Genomic DNA, 10,568 nt, shown 5'->3' with positions numbered 1-10,568 from the left:
TTTTTTTTTTTTGTCTTCTATAGTGTGGATATAGTGTGGATGTAGTGTGGATGTTTTTCATTATGTTCGGTTAGGTGTTTATGCTTTATTTTGGGGTCCTTAAATGTGTCCCTATTTTTTCATTGATGCTTTTAGTAATTGTATGATTTATATTTAGGTCTTTGATCCATCTTGAGCTTGTTTTTATACATGGTGTGAGGGATGGGTCCTATTTCATTCTTTTGCAGGCGAAGAGCCAGCTTTCCCAGCACCATTTGTTGAAAAGGCTATCTCTTATCCATTTAATGTGTTTTGGTCCTTTATAAAAATTTAAGTGTCTATAGGTACTTGGTTGCATTTCTGTATTCTCAGTTTTAATCCATTGGTCTTCATATTTTCATTTTATTTATTTATTTATTAATAGTTTTATTAGGGGCTCATACATGGTCTTCATATTTATCGTTGTACTAGTACCAGGCTGTTTTTATTACTTTTGCTTTTATTTTTTAATTGTGTTTTATTTATCCTGGTTTTCTTTCCATATAAAGTTGATGATTAGTTTTTCCATTTCTTTGAAGAATTATGGTGGGATTTGGATTGGAATTGCATTGAATTTGTAAAGTATTTTTGGTAATATTTACATTTTCACAATGTTTAGTCTGCCTATCCAGAAATATGATAACATTTGTGTGTCTTACAGTTTTGAAGGAGTGTTTTGCAATTTTCCTCATATACATCTTTTGTTTTTCTGGAAGGTTAATACTAAATATTTTTATCTTCTGTGTAGTTATTATAAATGTAATTGTTCTTTTGGTATCTTTTTTTGTATCATTATCCTTAAGATTATAAGTATCCAATGGATTTCCATATGTTAATCTTATAACCTATGCTGCCAAAATTTTCAATTAGAGCAATTTTTAATAGAATCTTTGTAGTTTTCTATATGTAGGATTATGTTGTATGGAAATTAGGAGATTTTTGTTTCTTCTTTGCCTATGTGGGTATCTTTAATCGCTTTTTGATGTCTTGTGGCTCTAGCTAAAACTTCCAGCAGTATGTTAATTAAAAGTGGTGATAAAGGGCAACTTTGCATAATTCCTGTGTGAAGAGGAAATTATTTCAATTTCTCTCTATTAAATGAGTTGTAGGCTATTGGTTTCACATCTATGGCTTTTATTATGTGGAGAAATTTCCCTTCTTTATGTATTTTATTGAGTGTTTTTATCAGGGATGGATATTGCATTTTATCGAAGGCCTTTTCTGCATTGATTAATATAATCATATAATCTCCTTTATTTTATTTATTTGATGAATTACATTGATTGTTTTTCTAATATTAAACCATCCTTGAGTATTTGGTATGAGCCCCACTTGATCATAATGTATTTTTTTATGCTTTGTTGGATTCTGTTGGCTAGGATTTTATTGAAGATCTTGGTATCTATATTCATGAGAAATATTGGTCTGTAATTTTCAACTCTGATGATGTCTTTGCCTGGTTTGGGTACCAGAGTTATATAGTTGCTTCATAAAAGTGTTTGATAGTATGTTGTCCATTTGCATATTGTGGAAGAGTTTACATAAATTGATATTAACTCATCTCTAAACATCTGATACAATTCCCCAGGGGAACTATCTGGAGCTGGACTTTTCAATGTTGGGAGTTTTTTTTAGACTCGATCTATGTCTTCTCATGTTATAGGCTTCTCTCCTATAGATTTTTTCCAGTCCATGGAGAAGGACATTGAGATAGTTTATTGTGCCAACCTGGCCGATAAACACATGTGGGATTAATTGAAGGGCGGAGAGATAAATGGCTCGGTGAGCCTGCCTTTCTTGTCTCTTGCTCTTTGACCATCGGACCAGTGTGCAGCTGTCTTGCTTGTTCTGTGCCTCAATTTGCAAGCTACACTACCTGTGGGACACCTAACCTGTGAACTGTGTCGCTGTAATTTGAGGTCCCTTTAAGACTTGCCTCGCCAGAGAATTAGAATGTACATTTCTGGAGCTGGGGACTGACAGTTGGTGTCCTGGCTGACGGTTGGTGACCTGCCTTACTCTTTGCTGCCGTGTGCTGGCATAGCCTAGCTCTCTCTACAGGGGACTACCTGCTAGCTCTCAAGACTCAAAGGACTGCCAGTGTCTCACAACTCTCTCTCACGGGAGTGAGTTGCACTAAGCCATTTGTATTTCTTTATAATTTAACTGTTCATTTCTTGTATTATATAGCTATCTATCTGGATATAATTTAACAGTTCATTTCTTGTGTTATATATTTATCTATCTACCTATTTATCTATCTATCTATCTATCTATAATTACTAGCAATCTGGTTGTCTCTCTAGAGAACCCTGTCTAACACAGACATGTTTTGTAAAGCAGGGGGGCAGCAAAAAAGAGACAGGTTCTCAAGGAGATGGAGTGACACAGTGCCTGCAACAATGGGCTAAAGCATAGGAACAACTGTGAGGATGGCACAGGACTTGGCACTGTTTCCTTCTGCTGTGCGTAGGGTTGGTATGGGTTGTAACTGACTTGATGGCACGACCACCAATGGCAACAATGCATTTTTAGAAATGTATCCATTTCTTTTAGATATTCAAAATTGTTGGAGTACAATTTTTTCATAATATTCTGTGATTACTTTATTTAAAAATATTTTAAATTAAAAGATCATTTTATTGGGGGCTCTTACAACTCTTATTACAATCCATACATCAATTGTTTCAGGCATATTTGTACATATGTTGTCATCATTCTTTTCTAGACATTTACTTTCTCTTGAGCCCTTGGTATTAGCTCCTATTTTTTTCATCCCCCTACCCTTGTGACCCCTTGATAAATTGTAAATTATTATTATTTTAATATCTCACACCAACCGCTGTCTCCCTTCCCCCCATGGTATCTATTGTTCTTCCCCCTGGAGGGTTGTGTGTGTGGTTATGTGTCGATCATTGTGATCAGTTCCCCTTTTGTCCTCTCCTCTTCCCCCCCTGCCCCCTACCCTTCTGATATTGCTATTCCTATTCTTGTTTTTGGATTCCTTGTGTTGTGAGCTCTTGTGTGTGTGTGTGTGTGTGTGTGTGTGTTGTGAGCTCTTATTTCTTATCTATACCTGTGTACACGCTCTGGTCTAGTCGGAAGTGAGGCAGCACTGGGGTCATGATAGTGGAGGGTGAGGAAACCTCCAGGAACCAGAGGAATATTGTGTGTTTTATCAGTGCTTTATTGTGCCCCTGTTGACTCATCCCTTCCATGTGACCCCTCTGTGCAGGATGTCTCATTGTCTACAGCTGGCCTTTGGGTCTCTGCTCTGACCCCCCTCTCCTCATTCTCAACAATATGCTTTTGTTTGGTTATTTGTTATGGGTCTTCTATGCCTGTTACACAGTCCCAATGATACCTCATGATCACACAGGCTGGTGTGCTTCTTCCATGTCGGCTTGTTGATTCTCTGTTGGATGGTCGCTTATTTAACTTCAAGCTTTTAATACCCCAGATGCTATATCTTTTAATAGCCAGGCACCATCCACTTTCTTCACATTTGCTCATGCACCCATTTTGTCTTCAGTGATTGTGCTGGGAGGGTGGGCATCACAGAATGCCTGTTTGTTAGAACAAAGTGTTCTTGTATTGAGGGAGGGTATGAGCAGAGGCCTGAAGTCTGTCCACCACTTTAGTATATTGCCATATAAATATATGTACATAGGCCAATTCCTCTATTTTTGTGGATTAATGTATTCACTTATGTACACACCTATGTTTATACCTCTATCCATAAATTTGCTTCCTAGGTTATTCCTCTGTTTCCTTTTACCTTCCTCCTGCCCCACCATCACGCTCACCCTACTTCCACCTCTTAGTACTTCCTCTCCGCTAGACTGCTGTTGAACCAGCATCCCCAGGATCTCTATGTTCAATGTGTTGTTGATTTTATCCCCTAGTTGTTCCCCTGTCTGTGACATTGTTTGCTCACCACACCCTTGTCTTGCCACCTTTTCTCCCCAGGTCCCTCTGGAACTGTTGGTCCCATTGCTTTCTCCTTGAGCTTGTTTCTCATGCCTGTCTTATATAAGTAGGCAAACCAACAATGACTTAGACAAAACAAAAAGAAAACAAACGATTGAAAAAAGAAAAAGAGATAAAGCCTATAATAACATATCTGTCCATTGGCCTTTATGACTTTCTCCCCACTGGTTCTGGGGGAATTCTTGGAGCTTCTCCCACTAGCCTGAAGTCTACTTTGAGGACTCTTTAGGGGCTTTGTGGCTTTGCTCCAGTTGTTGATCTGTTATGTTCCCTTCTTGATTTTCCCCGCTATGGGGGTCGGGGATGGTGTCAGTACACGCTGTTTTGACCACTGTGGCTATGTAGGTGTTAAAATCAGGTAAAGCGAGTCCTCTGACTGTCCTTCTTGAGGAGCTCTCTGCTAATTCTGGGCTTCTTCCCTCTCCATGTGAAATTGGTGGTCAGTTTTTCCAATTCTTTGAAGAAGGTTGTTGGTATTTGAATTAGAATAGCATTAAACTTAGAAAGTGCTTTGGGTAAGATTGACATCTTTACTATGTTGAGTCTTCTAGTCTACAAGCATGGGATGTTCTTCCATTTGTGGAGGTAGCTTTTGGTTTCCTGTAGTAGTGTCTTGTAGTTTTCCTTGTATAGGTCTTTAGTTTTTTTGTTAAATATATTCCTAGGTACTTCAATTTGTTCTGGGCTATTGTGAAGGGTGCTGCCTTCTTGAGCCTCTCTTCCATGATCCTGTCTGATGTATATAGCAAACCAATAGACTTCAGTTTGTTGATCTTGTATCCTGCCACTCTTCCATATTCCTCTATTGCTGTAAGTACTCCCGTTGTGGAGCTTTTGGGATTTTCAATATACAGAATCATGTCGTCTGCAAACAGTGATAGTTTCACCTCCTCCTGTCCAGTTGGATGACTTTAATGTCCTTCTGCTGTCTTATGTTGTTAGCTAGGACTTCCAGTATGATATTGAATAGAAGTGGGGACAAGGGGCATCCTTGTCTGGTTCCCTTTTTTTTCAGTGGGATTGTTTTCATCTTTTCTCCATTGGCTATGATGTTGGCTGTTGGCTTTTCATAGAAAGCTTGTATTAGCTTGAGCAATTTTCCTTTTATTCTTATCTTCATAAGTGTTTTAATTAGGAATGGGTGTTGGATGTTGTCAAATGCTTTTTCTGTGTCTATCAATATTATCATATAGTTCTTATACTTTTTCTTATCAATGTGGTGTATAATATTCATGGAGTTTTGAATGTTAAGACATCCCTGCATCCCTGGGATGAATCCTACCTGATCATGATGGATGATATGTTTTATATACTTTTGTGTTCTATTGGCCATTATCTTGTTAAGGATTTTGGCATCTATGTTCATTAGAGATATCAGTTTGTAGTTCTCATTACCTGTGGGTTCCTTGTTCTGCTTGGGTACCAAAGTCATACTGGCTTCATAGAATGAGTTTTGGAGTTTGCCATCCTTTTCTATGCTCTGGAATAATTTGTGGAGATTGGTGTCAACTCTTCCCTGAATGCTTGGTAGAATTCTCCTGTGAAGCTATCTCGTCTGAGGACCTTTTTTGTTGGTAGCTTCTTGATAACCATATCTATTTTTTCTTTTGCTATGGGTTTGTTAGGTTCTTGATCTCTGTCTGGGATAATCTATGGAGGGACTTTCTTTCCAACTATATATCCATGTCTTCCATGGTTTTGAGTTAATCAGCATACAGTCTTTCATAGTACTTTATGATTATCTTTTTAATCTCATTGGAGTCTGTTGTGATTTCCCCTAATTCATCCCTCATCCTGGCTATTGATGTTTGCACCTTCCTTTCCTTGGTTAAGTTTGCCATCAGTCTGTCAATTCTGTCGATCCTTTCATTGAGCCAGCTTTTTTGGGTATTAATCTTTTGCATTGTTCTTTTGTCTTCTCACTGGTTTAACTCTGCCTTGATTTTTACTATTTCTTTCATTTTGCTATTGCAGGAGTTGTTCTGTTGACTCTCTTCTAGTTGCTGGAGGTTTTGTGATAACGTTTCCGTCATACATTTCTCTTATTTTTTTTTCATTTATTGATATCAAGCTACCTCTGATAACTGCCTTCCAAGTATCCCATAAGTTTTGATATGTTGTATTCTTATTCTCATTAGTTTCTAGAAACTCTCTAATATCCTCTCTAATCTGGGCCTGTACCCATTCATGTCACAGGAATTTGTTGTTCATTCTCCAATTTTTTGCCTTTGTTTTTCTAGACTTCCTCTTATTAATCTAGAGCTTTATGGCATGGTGATCTGCGAAAGACGTCTGAATAATATCTATATTTCATTTTACTTAGGCTTGACTTATGTCTCAGTATGTGGTCTATTCTTGAAAATGAGCCATGTGGGTTTGAGAAGAATATGAATTTTTTTGTGTTTTGTGTTTTGATGGAAAGCTCTATAAATGTCTATCAGGTCCAGTTGTGTGGGGGAAGGGACAGCCCCCATAACTAAGACCGGATTCGATAGGCACAATTGTATGGTTATAATCTATATAATCATATAGATAGATTATAATACAGTCATAGAGAATACAGTCATAGAGAATAAGGAGAGATAGAAGAGGTTGAAATAATGGAGTCAGACACATTTCATGCTCGCATGCTTGCCTGAGTCACACTTGGTGGTCCACATGGAGATGGGAGACTGGAGGGCAGGAGAGAGGGGAAGGGGAAGGAGGACGGGGGAAAGGGAACAGGAGCAAGAACTAGGGAAGAGGAAGGGGGAGTGAGCGAGCACCAGGGAGAGCAGAGAGACTATTATTTGCTAACCAAGGCTTATGTCTCTTTGGGGGGGGGGGCATGATTACAGGTAACTACACATGTCACAGGAAGGGACTCTACAAATGCAATACAAGCAATAGGAGGGGGATATACAATGGGCAAAAGTGTAACAGGAAGGGGACGAGCCAAGGGTGTATACATGATAGGAAGGGGAGGGACTAGAGATATACATGTGACAAGAAGGGTGGACCCAAGATTCATGATGGCAGCCTAACCTTCTTTACCCTTGAGTGGGCATGACCTCCCTGGGCTCTCCTCTAGGGAAACAATATACTACTATCCTTATCAGATAGGAGTGGACATTACTTATTGTGGTGTCTGCTTGCTCTAGATGGCTGATAACCTTTGGGAAGAATAACCCCTGACCTACTTCTGTTGACCTCCAAGTGAATAGTCATTTACCATGTGTAGCAAGCAGTTAAGTTTGGCATATATTTGGGGGAGACAACTTAGGAGAAATCTTTCCATTTCCCATGTAGATGCCTAATTGTATTATTTAACTCTATAGCCTCCTTGCTGAGCTTCTTTCCCAGTGATCTATCTTTCTCTGATAACAGTATATTAAAGTCACCTACTATGATTGTTGAGTTTGTGCTTTATTTTTTAATCTTTTGAATAGTTTGACAAATTTTGCCGGTCCATTATTAGGAGAGTATGCTTACTGGTTCCTGGTCTACTGATCCTTTGAGCATTATATATGTCCCCTCCTTGTCTCTTTCAATGGTTTAACCTTGAGGTCAATTTTGTCGAAGATTAGGACTGCCACCCTTGCTTTTTTAAAGTTGCCTTTGCTTGGTATACTTTCCACCAACCTTTTATTCTTAGTTTATTTTTGTCTGTGCACTTAAGATGTGTTTCTGGCAGGCAACAGATTGTTGGGTTATGTTTTCTGAGCCAATCTTTAAGCCTTTTTCTTTTAATGTATGAATTGAGGCCATTGGAATTCAGAGTTATTATCACGATCTGTGGATTCATAGCTGTCATCTGGTGCCTTGTGTTTTGGGTGTTTTCTTATCACCCTTAATATCAGTATGCTGTTTGTTGGGGGGCTTCATTCTTACCCTCTTTTCCCTCTGAGACCCTGTTATCTTGGTATTTGTCAGCACGTTGGTTTGTGGATGGAGTTGGGCTATATGGTGGTCTCCTGCTTGTGCTTGGTGGATGTTGGTCCTCTGACCATAGTGAATCGGCCAGTATCTTCTACAGGGTTGGGTGTCTTGCAGCATATTCTTTGAGTTTTTCCTTGTCCTGGAAGACCCTTATACCCCATCTATCTTAATGGATAATTTGGCAGGGTAGAGGATTCTTGGGCAGGCATATTTTTTTTTAACCTTTTGGAAGATATTGCTCTTCTTTCTCCTCCTCTTCATGGTTTCTGCTGATAGGTCTGAGTGTATTCTTACCTGAGCTCCCTTGTATGTGACCATCTTCCTTTCTCTTACTGCTTAAAAAGTTTTATTTTTCCTCAAAGTTGGATATTTTAACTATTATATGCCTTGGTGAGTTCTTGGAGTTTAGTCTAGTTGGTGTCCTTTCTGCTTCTTGTATGAGTGTTTGATTCTCATTCATTAAGGTGAGAAAGTTTGCTTCCAGAAATGTCTTTGCTCTTTTAGCTGTAGACTTGTGGTGTCCTGCTCCGTTAGACCAATTATTCGAATATTGTTCCTATTCATAACATCTGTCGTTAATCTCAGGTTAACTTTCACCTCTTTTATTTTCCTATTTGTCTGTCTTTCTCCTTTGCTGAGGTCTGCCTGAATGTCTTCGAGATCGCTGATATGGTTCTCTACCTCCTCTAGTCTAATGGTAAATTCTGTGATTTTGTGTGTAGCTTCTGCTACCTCATCTGTTAGCACCTGTATTTCTCTTTGGTGCGTGGACTTCATCCCCTCTATTGTGGAGTTCATCCCCTCAATTGTGGACTTCATCTCCTCTATCATTGCATCCTTATTCTGTATTGTTTCCCTCAACTCCTGTATTACTCCAAGGAGCTTTCTGAAGGTTTCTTTTTGTGGCAGATCTGAGTCTGATTCTTCTATACGCATCATTTACTCTGCCATTTTGTTTTGTTTCTCTGGTTTTTTAATTGAGAGTAATGTGGTTTGCTGGTGCTTTCTTGACCTCTGTGTGGAGGTAGGTGCCATGTTTCTGGAAGACCAGGGGGCCGGGAGCTCTTTCTCTGTGTTACTGATAAGGGGTTTTTGGGGTTTCCTGTGGCTTATTATAGAGTTGTGTCAGACTGCTGTGTATGCAGGGTTTCATGGCAAATCAGTGTCCAACAGTGGTGAGGAGTTTCAGTGATGAGTGGGGCTGGAGCTTGTATGTATATCCCATGTGTATGCCCCATGGCTGCTTTAAACTGGTCTGTCAGGCCACTATTAGCAACCTTTTTTCTTGTTTAATTAAAACATTTTCTCTCTCTTTTTTATTAAATCATTTTATTGGGGGCTTGTACCACTCATCACAATCCACACATACATCCATTGTGTCAAGCACTCCTGTACATTTGTTTCTCAAAGCATTTGCTTTCTACTTGAGCCCCTGGTATCCCGTCCTACTTTTTACCCTTCCCTCCCCATTTCCCCCGCCTTCATGAACCCCTGATCCCCTGATCATTTATAAATTATTATTACTTTGTCATATCTTACACCATATGACATCCCCATTCACCCACTCCTCCACTCCATCCCCCAGGTAGGAGGTTATATGTAGATCCTTGTAATCTGCCCCCCCCCCTTTCTCCCTCACCTTATCTCCACCCTCCTGGTATTGCCATTTTCACGACTGGTCCTGAGGGGTTTATCTGTCCTGGATTTTCTGTGTTTCCAGTTTCTATCTGTACCAGTATACATCCTCCAGTCCAGTCGGATTTGTAAAGTAGAATTTGGATCATGATAAGGGGGGGGGGATAGGAAGCATTTAAGAGCTAGAGGAAAGTTATATGTTTCATCATTGCTACACTGCACCCTGACTGGCTCTTCTCCCTATGACTGCTCTGTAAGAGGATGTCCAGTTGCCTATAGGTGAGCTTTGGGTCTCTGCCCTGCACTCCCCATCATTCATTATGATATAGTTTTTTTGTTCTTTGATGCCTGATACCTGATCCCTTCGACACCCTGTGATCACGCCAGTTGGTTTGATTCTTCCATGTGGGCTTTGTTGTTTTTCAGCTAGATGGCCGCCTGTTCATCTTCAAGCCTTTAAGAGTCCAGACGCTATATCTTTTGATAACCAGGCACCATCAGCCTTCTTCACCGCAATTGTTCTTGCACCCACTTTGTCTTCAGTGATCATGTTGGGAAGGTGTTTCTCTCTTTTTTAAAAAGATGCCCAATAGAAGGTAAATGTGGGGGAGGCTTCGCTTCCACGGGAGGGGGTCCTGATTGAGGACAAAAACAGCCCCACTGTCCTGGTGCGGGTCCCTGGGGAGAGCTTCTGCAGGGTGTAGGAGTCTGGCACTGGTGGTGGCAGCTGTCAAATCTTTGGTAGGGAAGCTCTGGGCTGACATAGGACAGGCTGCTGCTGATGTAGGTGGCAGGAGTGGAGTTGCCCTATGTGCAATGATAAGACTGAGCAGGGCTAATCAGTGGTTGATGACAGTGTTGGGGTCTGAAGTAATGTGTCCGGCATGGGATGGGAAGCCCTTGTATCAGGCTTGCTTCTCCCCTGGGCTCCAGAATCAGGCTAAGTGTGGGAATGTATGCTCTTTGGACTGAGGATGCACTCCCCCTGCACCCCAGGGACCTGGGAC

The 10,568-nt window shown here is 40.2% G+C and overlaps 1 pseudogene; it reads right to left on the bottom strand.

Annotated features, from left to right (window-relative positions):
• The window catches only part of LOC101662899, a 14,748-nt pseudogene extending 9,308 nt beyond the window's left edge, over nt 1-5,440 (bottom strand).
• Between the last annotated feature and the right edge of the window lie 5,128 nt (nt 5,441-10,568).

The sequence above is a fragment of the Echinops telfairi genome, unplaced genomic scaffold (genome assembly GCF_000313985.2).
Source record: "Echinops telfairi isolate 266 unplaced genomic scaffold, ASM31398v2 ScPeMD7_7;HRSCAF=31, whole genome shotgun sequence".
Lineage (NCBI taxonomy): Eukaryota > Metazoa > Chordata > Mammalia > Afrosoricida > Tenrecidae > Echinops > Echinops telfairi.
Note: the sequence above shows the minus strand (reverse complement) of the source record. Positions and strands in the feature narration are given on the sequence as shown.